Raw genomic sequence first — 14,417 nt, 5'->3', positions numbered from 1 at the left:
ATAATGCCAGCAGGTAACGCTGCAATATCAATTTCGAACATGAAAGCTGTGTCAATTCTAATTGGAAATGCAGGCGAATTGTTGTGGTTGTCGGAGTCTTGAGGGTTTCTTTGTGAAGAAGTGGCGTCTGGAATTTGGATTTTGGAAATAAAGTCGGTGAGTGAGTTCCGAAAATCGGGCTTTATGAAGTTAAACGACTGTGAAACAGAGTGGATGGAGGAATGTTGAATCTGTGTGGAGTTATCGGTGTTTCGGTTTATATGATGAGGACGCTCTACGTTTCGAACACCATTTTCTGTTCTTCAGGGTTACATTCGTTTAAATAAATAGATTTCTTTTAAGTTATTATTGTCAGAGTAGCGACTTGATTTTGCTTGACCCATCTGACTAGACCTGACTTGATATTGACCTGTCCTGATAGTTCTAAAATTCGAAAAGTCCAAAATTTTGAAAAATTGTAAAACCCAAAAATTGAATAATTGAAAAATGTAAAATTTAAAAAATCGAAAAATTGAAAGAAATATCGGAGAACTGATAAATGGAAACATTGAGAAATCGAAATATCAAAAAATTGATAAATTGAAACATTCGAAAATTTAAAAACCGAAATTTTGAAAAATCGAAACGCCAAAATTAAAACAAAAAACGAAACATAGAAAAATTGGAATATCGCGAAATGAAGAAGTCGAGAAATCGAAAAATTGAGAAACCAAAATAGGCCAAAATTGGTAAAGCAAGAAAACATGGAAACATCCAAATCTCGATAAACCGAGAAATCAAAAAATTGAAAAGATAAAAAATTGAGAGATTAAAAAAAAGAAAATCCAAAATTCGAAAATTTTAAAAAGGAAGAATCGAAACTGAAAAATCGAAATTTGCGAAAATCGAAAAGTTAAAAATTGAAAAATTGTACTATGGAAAAGCCGAAAAACCGAAAACTATACAATTTCAAAAAACGAAAAATTAAATAACAAAAAATCCAAAACCGGGAAGTCGAAAACTCGAAAGACTGAGAAATTGAAACATCAAAATATTGAAAAATGTAAAATTTATAAATTCGGAACTCTGAAAAATTGAAATAGCAAGAAATAGAAAAATCAAAAAATCGAGAAATCGAAAGTCAAGAATTTTAAAAATCGAAACATTGAGAAGCTAATAAAGGCGAAAATCCAAAAATCGGAAAGTTAAACACTGAAAAATTAAAAAAATCCAAAAATTTAAACGTTAAACATTGAAAAATTCGAAAATCGAAAAGGCGAAAAACCTAGAAAGCGAAAAATCGAAACATCAAAAGATTTAAAAACTGAAACACCGGGAAATCGAAAATTAAAAATCGAAAACTGAACAATCAAAACATCGAAATATACAAATCTCAAAAAATCGAGAAAATAAAAAATTTAAAAATCGAGAAATCGAAAGTCAAGAATTGAAAATTTGAGAAGCCAAAAGAGGCGAAAATCCAAAAATCGAAAAGTTAAACATTGAAAAATTAGAAAAAATCTAAAACCAGGAAGTCAAATATCCAAAAATTCAAGCCAAAAGTGGCAAAAATCCAAAAATTGAAAAGTTGAACATTGAAAAATTTAAAAACTTCAAACGTTGAAAAATTGAAATATCAAGAAATCAAAAAATCGAGAAATAACTCAAGAATTTTAAAAATCGAAACCTTGAGAAGCTAAAATCCAAAAATCGAAAAGTTAAACATCGAAAAATTTAAAAAAATCTGAAACCTGGAAGTCGAAAATCGAAAAATTCACGCCAAAAGAGACCAAAATCCAAAAATTGAAAAGTTAAACATTGAAAAATTAGAAAATAGAACAGGCGAAAAACCTAGAAAGCGAAAAATCGAAACATCGAAAGATTCAAAAACTGAAACACCGAGAAATCGAAAATTAAAAATCGAAAACTGAACAATTAAAACATCGAAATATCCAAATCTCGATCGAGAAAATAAAAAATTGAAAAATCGAGAAATCGAAAGTCAATTGAAAATTTGAGAAGCCAAAAGAGGCGAAAATCCAAAAATCGAAAAGTCAATCATTGAAAAATTAGAAAAAATCTAAAACCGATAAGTCAAATATCCAAAAATTCAAGCCAAAAGTGGCAAAAATCCAAAAATTGAAAAGTTAAACATGGAAAAATTACACTAAAATGCGAAAATTAAAAAATCGATAAACCTAGAAATCGAAAAATCGAACTACAGAAAGATCAGAAGAACAAGAAATCGGGAAGTCGAAAAGTCGAAAAATTGATAAATCGAGATTTTGAATAATCAAAACATCGAAACATCCAAATTTCGATACATTGGGAAATTAAAAAATTCAAAAAGCGAAAAAGTAAAACATTGACAAAAATAAAAAAAGAATCTAAAACCCGGAGGTCGAAAATCGAAACATCAAAAAGATGAAACATCTAAAATTTAAAAACTCCAAACGTTGAAAAATTGAAATATCAAGAAATCAAAAAATCAAACAATCGAGAAATAAGTCAAGAATTTTAAAAATCGAAACATTGAGAAGCCAAAAGGAAAGTTAAACATTGAAAAATTTAAAGAAATCTAAAACCTGGAAGTCGAAAGTCGAAAAATTCACGCCAAAAGAGGCGAAAATCCAAAAACTGAAAAGTTGAAGATTGAAAAATTAGAAAATCGAAATGGGGGAAAACCTAGAAATCGAAAAATTGAGACATAGAAAGATTCAGAAACTGAAACTTCGAGACATCGGGAAGCCGAAAAATCGAAAATTAAAAATCAAAACTAAACAATCAGAACATCGAAATATCCAAATCTCGATAAATAAAAAAAATAAAAAATTGGAAAACCGAAAATTTGAAAAATCGAGAAATTTAAAACCGGAAATTCCAAAAATCGAAAAATTGAGAAATCAAAAAGATGAAAAATTTAAAAAATAAAAATTCGGAAAGTGGAAAAATTGAAATATCAAAAAACCGAAAAATCTAAAGATCTAGAAATCGAGAAGTCGAAAAGTCAACAAGTTGAGAAATCGAAAAATTGAGAACCCAGAAGAGATGAAAATCTAAAACTCAAAAAGTTGAACATCGAAAAATTATAAAATCGAAAAGCCGAAAAAAAATTAAAAAACCTAGAAATTGAAACAACGAAAGATTAAAAAACTGAAACATCGACAAATCGAAAAACCAGAAGATCGAGAAATCGAGAAGTCGAAAAATCTAAAAACTGAGAAACCGAAATGGGCTAGAATCGAAACATCGAAAAGTCAAAAAAACTGAAGTATTAAGAAATCGAAAAATCAAAAGATCGAGGAATCGAGAAGTCGAAAATACAAGAATTTAAAAAATCGAAAAACTGAGAAACCAAAAATAGCCAAATTCCAAAAATCGAAAAGCTAGACATTGAAAAATTAGAAAATCGAACAGACGAAAAAAAAAAACTAGAAATTGAAAAATGGCAACATCGAAAGTTTAAAATAAAAAACTCAAACATCGAGAAATCGAAAAATCAGAAAATCGGGAACTCGAAAAGTCGAAAAATCGAGAAACAGAAATCGGTCAAAATTGAAAAGTTAAAAATTGAAAAATCGATATATCGAGAAATTAAAAAATTCAAAAAGCGAAAAATTAAAAAGTTGAAAAAAATCTAAAATTTAAAAATTCGAAAATTTGAAAAACTTAAATATCGAAAAATCGAAAAATCAGAAGATCGAGTAATCGAGAAGTCGAAAAGTCAAGAAGTCGAAAAATGGAAAAATTGAGATGCCAAAAGAAGCCAGAGCCCAAAAATCGAAAAGTTCAACATCAAAAAATTGAAAAATCGGAAAGCCGAAAAATAAAAATCGAAAAACCTAGAAATCGAAAAATCGCAACATAAAAAAATTCTAAGTGAAACATCGAGAAATCGAAAAATCAAAAGATCGACAAATGGAGAAGTCGAAAAATCTAAAAACTGGGAAACCCAAATAGGCCAAATTCAAAAAATCTATAGTTAAAAATTGATAAATCGGGAAATCAAGGAACCGCCAAAAGATTTCAAAAGTTAAACATTGAAAAATTGAAAAAATCGTAAAATTGAGAAATCGAAAAAATAGGCCAAAATGGAAAAGTTAAAATTGAAAAATTGATAATCGAGAAACTGAACAATGAAAACATCGAAACATCAAAATCTCGATAAATCGAGAAATAAAAAAAAAAGAAAAACTGAAAATTTGAAAAATCGCAAAATTGAACAAAAGAACATTATAACCGGAAAATCGAAAAATCGAAAAATCCCAAAACTAAATCGAAAAATTGAAAATTGGAAGAAAAACTGAAGAATGGAAACATTAAAAAATCACAAAACTGAAATATCCAAAAATTGAGAAATCGAAAAATCCAAAAGCAAAGTTGAAAAATCGAAACATTGAAAATCAGAAAACTGAAGAAGTGAAAAATCGGAACAGTCGAAAGTCCAGAAGTTGAGAATTACGGAATTCAAAAAATCCATTACCTGAAAAATCTGAAAATTGAAGATTTAGAAACGTCAACAACTGAAAAATTGAAAAATCCAAATATTTAAAAATCGCAAAACTGAAGAAGAGAAAAAGTGAAAAATCGTAAAACGAAACATCGGAAAATTGAGAACTCGAAAAATAAAAAAATCGAGAAATCGAAAATTTGAAGAAACGAAAAATTGAAAAATCAAAAAATTCAGACACTGATTATCTAAAATTAGGTAACCGAAAATTGAAAATCGACAAATCGAAAGCTGAAAAATCGAAAAATCCACTGTATGATGACGATTCCAAGAGTATTGTTAATTTCCGTAATTTTGCTTGTACCCAACATAATTAAAAACATATTTCTTAATTTAACAAAAAAAACAGTTACAATTTTTTCCTGTAGAAATTGTGGTGGAAACCGGTTAAAATCAGATTACGGAACATGGCTTAAGATCAAATCGCTTCTGAAGGCTTAGAGTCGACATTGGCTTGAGTGCGCTCTAGTCTGTAGATCAAACAAGTTCTCAGGCGAAGTTCTTATAATTTAATATCGCTTGTACTCGTAGTAGGTAAAATATTCATAAGTTAACAGCGCCCTCTCGGGACAATGACCCCTATGTGTTCCACATCCAAACACCCCCAACTCCACATTTAAAAAAAATCCGACAGTATTTCGCGACATCGCATTCAACACACCTCACACATTAAATTACCAAAATTTCCCCCAAAACCTCCGCCTCCAATCGTCACAACCCGAGCGAACTCCCCGAGAAAAACCGCGCCGTTATTCGCATGAAACCCGAATTCAATTAGAAGCCCAAAAATAACTTATTTAAGTGGTATAAAATGAGGAAGCCCTCCAAAGACCGAAAAGAACTCCCCCAGCGCATAATTCGCAACAAAGAAATTAGAAATGTGGGCGTCCTGGACCAAATGGTATTTTCGCGTTTCCCAAACGAAATTTAAGACAACCGCCTTGCCAACAGCCGACTTTATTCTTCTTCGGCCACAAATCTCCCATAACATCGAACCATAAACATGGATTCGAGGAAGATCCCGCTCGCATAATTCTGGATTTAGGCGGGTTTTAGCGCAGGCCCGTATTTACCGAAATCGGCCTAGGGGCACATTAGTTTTAATTGGTGCGGAGCTGCAGCAGGAATTATAATTCTTGCGCACGCTTGATTGGATTTCAACGGAGACAGAAAAGTGGGACGAGTGAGTGGATTATGCATAATGGAGTTTCGAAATTCGCACTGTTTAGCTAATCTTGCCGTCGAAGAGGATTAAAATTTAGATGTACTGTGTATGCGTTGCTTAGCTTAGCTTATTTCGTAAATTTAATTCCGGTGCCTTCGCGATGGAAGAAAGTGCTCCATTAATGCGAAAGTTAAGTTTTTTACTTTTTGGAAAAGTTTGGAATGATTTTAAAATGCTTTGAGAGTAAACGCGGATTTTATGGAAACAAGCTACGATAAACCGCAGCGTTTTAAAAAGGAGAAGTTGGAATTTGTAAACCTAAATATTTTTAGGCTGCTTTTTCGCGGTGGAAGTTCGAGCTCGCGTTTTAGTCGAAAAAACGCTTAATTACTTTTTAGTGAACTTATTTTAAAAACTTGATAAGTAAGTGTAGTGGCGGCTCGTACTCTTAAAACTTGTCCGGGCCACAACTTAACGACTGATTGGTTTTTGACCTTGAAACGTTTTAAATCCAGTTTGAATTCGCAAGCTTGTCAAATAGGTTATGAAAAGCGTTACATTTACGCGGTACAAATAAAATTAACCCGCACACATTTCGGTCGCGCCGCAGCATATAAATTTCATCTCCTCTCAACTCCGTTTAAAATTTCCTCTTACGTACGTGCAAACGTTACAAGTTTTCGCGTTAGTTCTAGAAGTAGTTTAAATAAACAATCTTCGTTTAACATTTAATGTTTACTTTGTGAGCGTCTGGAGCTGCGAATGGGGCGATGCATCGCAATGCCGAAATAAATCCCATAAGCCCGATAAAACAAACTTAATGATGAAAGTTCGCAACGTGTACATAGGGAGTTTTCTTAAAATTTTCACAAAACAATCCTCGTCGAGTAGGAAGGTTTGTATAATTTAGGACAGGTGCGGCAACCACATCAAATACAGACGAACTCGTGACAAGATGTTAAAGTTAATTAAACGGGCCGCTCTCAAATAGATGCGAACATGCTTTATGTAATTAAAATTTGGGGATTTTGGTGCGGATTTTGTGGCGAGCGGAAACGGTGTTGGGAGTCTTGGAAAAAACGACTGGAAAGCGGGATTTGCGAATATTGTTCCTGATTTTTTTGCAGCCAAATGGGGTTGTAAGATTCGTATAGGTAAAATTCGTTTAAGCGTCCCCACCAACAATTTACTCCTGTATTTGTGGTTTATGAGTCCGCCTTGATTTTTACTACCTAACATAACGTTTCCGTCTATCTGTCGTCTGTCTGTTTGTCCGGTAGTTTGTCTGAGTCGATGTATATTAACTACATTGATGGTCTCTGAAACTAAATACCCGATCGATCGTTGTCATATTTTTTATATAGGTATATTAAAAATGTCATATAGACGACAACATTTTCTAATTTAATTTGGAAGCTGTAAAACCGAAATTTTGACGTAAAAAAAATACAATTCGCAAAATCAAGTCTTACAATTTTTTTAAGTTGGATCTAATTTACTGTACTTCAGGGACGAGTACGTTCTGTCGAAGTAACCTTCGAAAAATTTTTTTATGCTAGTGCCTAGTGTCTTTTATTTATGGGGGCGAAAAAATCTCGGGAGGCCCTAGTGTCTCTTTCTTTCAGGTTGCAAAAGAATCTCGGGGGCCCCTGGTGTCTTTTTTTAAGATTGCAAAAAATCTCAGGGACCCCTAGTATTTTTTTCTTCAAGGTTGTGAAAGAATCTCAGGGTACCTTAGTGTCTTTTTCATTTTTTTTTGTGAGTATTTTTTTAGGATTGCTAAAGAATCTCTGAGTCTCCTACTGTCTTTTTCTTTAAGATTGTAAAAAATTTTGGCGGCTTCTAGTGTCTTTTTTATTGATGCTAACGAATGTCGAGGTCCCTTAGTGTCTTTTTTCAACATACCGAAAGAATTTCGGGAGCCCCTAGTGTATTTTTTATGGCTGCGAAAGAATCTCTGGAGGTCCCACTATCATTTTCTTTAAGGTTGTAAAAGAATCTTGAGGGTCCATTGTGTTTTTTCTTTAAGGTTGGAAAGAAACTCGGGGGCTTGTGGTGTCTCTTATTTATGGATGCGAAAGTATGTCTGGGGCTCTTGGAGTCTTTTATTTAGTGATGCTAAAGAATCAATCTCGGAAGCACCTAGAGTCTTTTTCTTTAGGATTGCGAAAGAATCTCGGAGTTCCCTACCCTCTTTTTCTTTAGGATTGTGAAAATATATCTGAGTTTTCAGTGTCTTTTTGTAAAGATTCGAAATAATCTCGGGGTCCCTTAATGTTTTTATTCTAGATGTCAAAGGAGGTTCCTAGTGTATTTTTATAAAATTGCGAAAAAATCTCAGGATCGCCTAGTGATTTTTTTTATGGATGCGAGAAAATCTCGGGGGCCCCTAATGCCTTTTATTTATGGGGGCGAAAGTATCTTGGGAGGCCTTAATGTGTTTTTCTTTAAGGTTGTAAAGGAATCTCGGGGGCCCCTAGTGTCTTTTTCTTTCAAATTTCGAAAGAACCTCACGGACTCTTACTGTCTTTTTCTTTAAGGTTGTGAAGGAAATTTGGGGGCTTCTGGTGTCTCTTATTTATGGATGCAAAAGTATGTCTAGGCCTCTTGGAGTCTTTTATTTAGCGATGCTAAAGAATCAATCTCGGAAGCATATAGAGTCTTTTTCTTTAGGATTGCGAAAGAATCTCGGAGTGCCGTACCCTCTTTTTCTTTATGATTGTGAAAAAATATCTGAGTCTTCAGTGTCTTTTTGTAAATATACGAAAGAATCTCGGGGTCCCTTAATGTCTTTTTTCTAGATGTCAAAGGAAGTTCCTAGTGTATTTTTATAAAATTGCGAAAAAATCTCAGGATCGCCTAGTGATTTTTTTATGGGTACGAAAAAATCTCGGGGGCCCTTAATGTTTTTTTTTTCTGGATGTCAAAGGAGGTTCGTGGTGTATTTTTATAAAATTGCAAAAAAATCTCTGGATCGCCTAGTGATTTTTTTTATGGATGCGAAAAAATCTCGGGGGCCCCTAATACCTTTTATTTATGGGGACGAAAGTACCTTGGGAGGCCCTAATGTGTTTTTCTTTAAGGTTGTAAAGGAATCTCGGGGGCTCATAGTGTCTTTTTCTTTGAGATTTCTAAAGAATTTCAAGGACTCCCATTGTCTTTTTCTTTAAGGTTGTGAAGGAAGCTCGGGGGCCTCTGGTGTCTCTTATTTATGGATGCAAAAGTATGTCTAGGTCTCTTGGAGTCTTTTATTTAGGGATGCTAAAAAATCAATCTCGGAAGCATATAGAGTCTTTTTCTTTAGGATTGCGAAAGAATCTCGGAGTTCCCTACTCTCTTTTTCTTTATGATTGTGAAAATATATCTGAGTCTTCAGTGCCTTTTTGTAAAGATTCGAAAGAATCTCGGGGTCCCTTAATTTCTTTTTTCTAGATGTCAAAGAAGGTTCCTAGTGTATTTTTATAAAATTGCCAAAGAATCCCAGGATCGCCTAGTGATTTTTTTTATGGATGCGAACAAATCTCGGGGGCCCCCATTGCCTTTTATTTATGGGGGTGAAAGTATCTTGGGGGGCCCTAGTGTGTTTTTCTTTAAGGTTGTAAAATAATCTCGGGGGCCCCTAGTGCATTTTTCTTTAAGATTTCTAAAGAATCTCACGGACTCCTACTGTCTTTTTCTTTAAGGGGACGAAAAAATGTGGGAAAACCTCAGTTTCTTTGGGGCCTCTAGTCTCTTTCTTTAAGATTGCGAAAGGATCTCAGGGACTGCTAGTGTCTTTTTCTTTAAGGTTGTGAAAGAAACTCGGGGGCCTTTGGTGTCTCTTGTTTATGGATGCAAAAGTAAGTCTGGGGCTCTTGGAGTCGTTTATTAGAGTCTTTTATTTAGCGATGCTAAAGAATCAATCTCGGAAGCTCCTAGAGTCTTTTTCTTTAGGTTTGCGAAAGAATCTTGGAGTTCCCAAATCTCTTTTTCTGTAAGATTAGGAAAAAATCTCTGGGCCTTCAGTGTCTTTTTTTATAGAATACGAAAAAATCTTGGGGTCCCTAAGCGTTTTTAGTTTTAGATGTCAAAGGGGGGACTTAGTGTATTTTTTCTAAAATTGCGGAAGAATCTCAGGGCCTTCTCGTGTATTTTTTATGGATGCGAAAGAATTTCGGGGGCCCCTAGTGTCTTTCATTTAAGGGGACGAAAGAATGTGGGAACGCTCCAGTTTCTTTTTCTTTAAGGTTGTAAAAAAATCTTGTAGGCCCCTAGTGACTTTTTTTAAGAATGCGAAAGAATCTCAGGGACTACTAGTGTCTTATTTTTAAGGCTACGAAAGAAACTTGGGGGCCTCTGGTTTCTCTTGTTTATGGATGCCAAAGTGTGTCTGGGGGTCTTGGAATATTTTGTTAGTCTTTTTTTAGCGATGTTGAAGAATCATTATTGGAAGACCCTTGAGTCTTTGCCTTTAGGATTGAGAAAAAATCTTGGGAGCCTCTAGTGCCTCTTTTTATTGATGCGAAAGTATCTCGAGGTACCTTAGTGTCTTTTTTTCAAAATTGCGAAAGAATCTCAGGGGCTCCTATTGCCTTTTTATTATTGATGCGAAAGCATCTCGGGGTCCTTTAGGGTCTTATTTTTAACATTCCGAAAGAATCTCAGGGGCTCCTATTCTATTTTTTTATGAATGCGAAAGAATCTCGAGGGCCCATAGTGTCTTTTATTTATGGGAGCGAAAGAATCCTTGGAGCCCCAGTGTCTTTTTTTAAGGTTGTAAAAGAATCTTCGGGGCCCTTAGTGTCGTCTTTTTCTTTAAAGTTGGCAAAAAAACTCGGGGTTTCCTAGTGTATTTTTCTTAAGATTGTGAAATAATCTCAAGGGCTCCTACTGTATTTTTTATGGAGGCGAAAGAATCTCGGGAGCCCCTATTGTTTCTATCTATAGAGGGGAAAGAATCTCGGGAGGTCCCAGTGTCTTTTTCTTTAAGGTTGCGAAAGAATTTCAGGGACTTCTAATGTCTTTTGTTTATGGATGCGAAGGTATGCCTGGGGCTCTTGGAGTCTTTTATTAGAGTCTTTTATTTAGCGAAACTAAATACTCAATCATGAGAGCACTCAGAGTCTTTTTCTTAAGGAATGCGAAAGAATCTCGGAGTCCCCTAATGTTTTTTTCTTTAAGATTCCGAAAAAATCTCGAAAGTCTCTAGTGTCTCTTTTTTATTGATGTAAAAGGTTCTAGCTTTCACTTAGGGTCTTTTTTTAACATTCCCAAAGAATCTCAGGGGCTCCTAGTGTGTTTTGTTATGGATGCGAAAGAATCTCGCGAGTCCCTAGTGTCGTCTTTTTCTTGAAGGTTGCGAAAGAATCTCGGGGGCTTCTAGTGTCTTTTTTTATGCATGTCAAATATCTCGGAGTTTCCTAATATATTTTTTTTAAGATTGTGAAAGAATCTCAGGGTCTCCTACTGTATTTTTTATGGATGTGATAGAATCTCGGGGGCCTCTAGTTTTTTTGTTTATGGAGGCCAAAGAATCTCGGGAGGTCCTAGTGTCTTTTGACTTTAAGGTTGTAAAAGAATCTTGGGTGTCCCTAGTGTCACCCTAGTCTTTAAGTTTGCGAAAGAATTTCAGGGACTCATAGTGTCTTTAACTTTAAGGTTGCGAAAGAATTTCAGGGACTCCTAGTGTCTTTTTCTATAAGGTTTCGATAGAAACTCGGGGGCCTCTGGTGTCTCTTGCTTATGGATGCAAAGGTATGTCTGGGGCTCGTGGAGTCTTTTATTAGAGTATTTTATTTAGCGATGCTAAATAATCAATAATGAAAGCACTCAGAGTCTTTTTCTTAAGGATTGCGAAAGAATCACAGAGTCTCCTAATGTTGTTTTTCTTAAGATTGCGAAAAAATCTCGAAAGTCTCTAGTGTCTTTTTTTATTGATGGAAATGTTTCTAGTTTTCACTTAGTGTCTTTTTTTAACATTCCCAAAGAATCTCAGGGGCTCCTAGTGTGTTTTTTTATTGATGCGAAAGAATCTCGCGAGTCCCTAGTGTCGTCTTTTTCTTTAAGGTTGCGAAAGAAACTCGGGGGCTTCTAGTGTCTTTTTTTTATGCATGTCAAAAATCTCGGGGTTTCCTAATATATTTTTTTTTAAATTGAGAAAGAATCTCAGGGTCTCCTACTGTATTTTTTATGGATGTGATAGAATCTCGGGGGCCTCTAGTTTTTTTGTTTATGGAGGCCAAAGAATGTCGGAAGGTCCCAGTGTCTTTTGTCTTTAAGGTTGTAAAAGAATCTTGGGTGTCCCTAGTGTCACCCTAGTCTTTAAGTTTGCGAAAACATTTAAGCGACTCATAGTGTCTTTAACTTTAAGGTTGCGAAAGAATTTCAGGGACTCCTAGTGTCTTTTTCTTTAAGGTTTCGATAGAAACTCGGGGGCCTCTGGTGTCTCTTGTTTATGGATGCGAAGGTATGTCCGGGGCTCATGGAGTCTTTTATTTGAGTCTTTTAATTAACGATCCTAAAGAATCAATCTCGTAGTGTTTTTGGTTTATGGATACGAAAGAATATCCGGTGCTTCTAGTGTCTTTTATTTATGGAAACTAAAGAATCTCGGGGGCTTTGAGTCTCCTTTTCAAGTTTATAATATATCCGAGAAACTAGAATTATTTGCTTGTACTTTAAAGACGAGCAAGGTTCTATTTAAATATTTTAGAGCAATTGTTTACCCTAGACATCCACTGTGAGTGTATTATCCGCATTGTTTTAACTAGATTTGCTTTTTTTCCTTTTAGGAGTGATTTAATGAACGTTGTGTTGTAAATTAAAATTCGACTCTTTTTCCACCTGAAATTTCCACGTAATAGTTTCGGTGGTTTCAGCGATTGTACGTCCAATGTAATCCCCCAGTGACAGCACACACGACATTGTTGGTTTCTATTTTCACACTTCCAGAGAGAATAAATTTAGTTGTAATCTGCGGGGAACTAAACGTGACACTTTAGCTCTTTAAAACGAAGGCTAAAATAGAGCTTCGATTCCCGCAGCGCGCAAAATATATTTCTTATTCAACTCAAATCGTTAAAAAGTGTTTTCAGTTGTGGTTCATGCAGAAAACGTTTACAATTTCACTTAGTAGTTCGCCTTTTTCCATCTGCGCTAATTTGACCGACACTCTCTCCTCGCCTTTTCGTCACTCCTCCCGACTAAATGAAGTGGCAAATTTCTGGAATTCCGTCACCATGCCAACGCCTCCTTTGTTGTAACAATAACTAAAATCCCCCGGCATTACGGCACCGGCCCGGTTGTTATCATTTTAATTATTTGCCAAGTTTCCATTGAATATAAGGCAGACTAATTGAGCACCGAGTTTCTTTTGTGAATTCCCAAAGTTGCGAGGATACATTAGCTTTTATGCCGATGATGGTGCCGAGAGGGCGTGTCTCGAGCTAGAACTGCTCAATAATAAATTTCTTTGAGAGCGAGATCCTCGTGGAGATGGAGAGGAGGCACATTCTTGATTTTTTCCTTCGTACCGATTTAAATGGATTAAGGCGAGCTTCCCGGAGGATTGCGGGGACCTTCAAGGTGGCAACTTTCCGCCATTAAAGCCAGATACTTGGAGTATTGGATCTTGTACTTCGGTCCTAATTAAGTTTATGGGATGGGTTCGGAGCGGCTGCTCGAACAATCGCTACGGTTAGGGGGATTTTCGGAGCACCGTGTTGACACCAGTTAAAACTTCACTTGGTAAAAAAGCATCGAATGTGAAACTTTCAAAATTAATAATAAAACAAAACCGGCGGCTGTAAACCAACCACTACTCATATTTATTTCCACTGTAAACTTTCCACCCTCCCTCGATCGCACATAAATCTCTCCGGATGATGACCTCGATAGCGAAACTCCCGGTCGGCTTCATATTGATTGCACCAGCCATCGATGACACATTTCCCCAAATAGCAACCTAGTAAAATGCCAATTTTCCCGAAAGATTAGCCAACTACACGGACTACATTTGCCACCGTGTCCCGTTCCTGGTCTAAATAATAAATGAACAGTGTGTTAAACGTGCCAGCGGCAACGCGGTTCTAGATTACTTAGGTCACCGCATATTTGCCTTTGCCGCAGCGAAGCTGCAACTGCTACAGACTAGTTTTTTTGGTGCTGCAGTTGCGTCTCTTTAAAATTTCCCCGAGCTGGGGTTTTTGTCGCCGCCAGACGGGGACTCGAGGGAGCCGTAAAGTGCATTAATTAAAAAAATTACGGTTTTAGAAGCGTTTAGCGTTTTATTGCTTCATCATCGACATTAACTTCGGTTCGAAGTTGCAGCGAAGTCGGGGTGAGGGCGACTTTGAGATTTTGGGGGTGAGAGGATTGTTGAAATGCGGAACTGTGTGACAAATGGGGAGGTGTCGTTTGGGGAATGAGGCACCTGAGCTGTTGAAAAACGGAAAAGTGGACTGAGCTGGACGGAAAAGTTCAACACAATTAATATTGTAATGGGGTGGAGAACAATTAAACAACGATTATTGGCAGGACCTTAATTCTTTAGCGATGGTGCTTTATTTCACGTGAATTCACAAAACTTTCGAATATGGAGTGCTGAAAATCCCCATTACATTGTGAAACCACTTTACATCCAATCAAAAGAGGAGTGTGAATTGCAGTTTCTCGCAGAAGTTTAATTGGTCTTTCATGAGACCCTTAATTCAGCACGATATAGGGAACACATTCTGGTGTATTTATACAGCAACTGCACGATAATGAACTGGTGGACTTTCAACA

This window comes from Zophobas morio, unplaced genomic scaffold (assembly GCF_036711695.1).
Source record: "Zophobas morio isolate AGI-343-1 ecotype UQ-CSIRO unplaced genomic scaffold, CSIRO_AGI_Zmor_V1 ptg000010l, whole genome shotgun sequence".
Lineage (NCBI taxonomy): Eukaryota > Metazoa > Arthropoda > Insecta > Coleoptera > Tenebrionidae > Zophobas > Zophobas morio.
Note: the sequence above shows the minus strand (reverse complement) of the source record.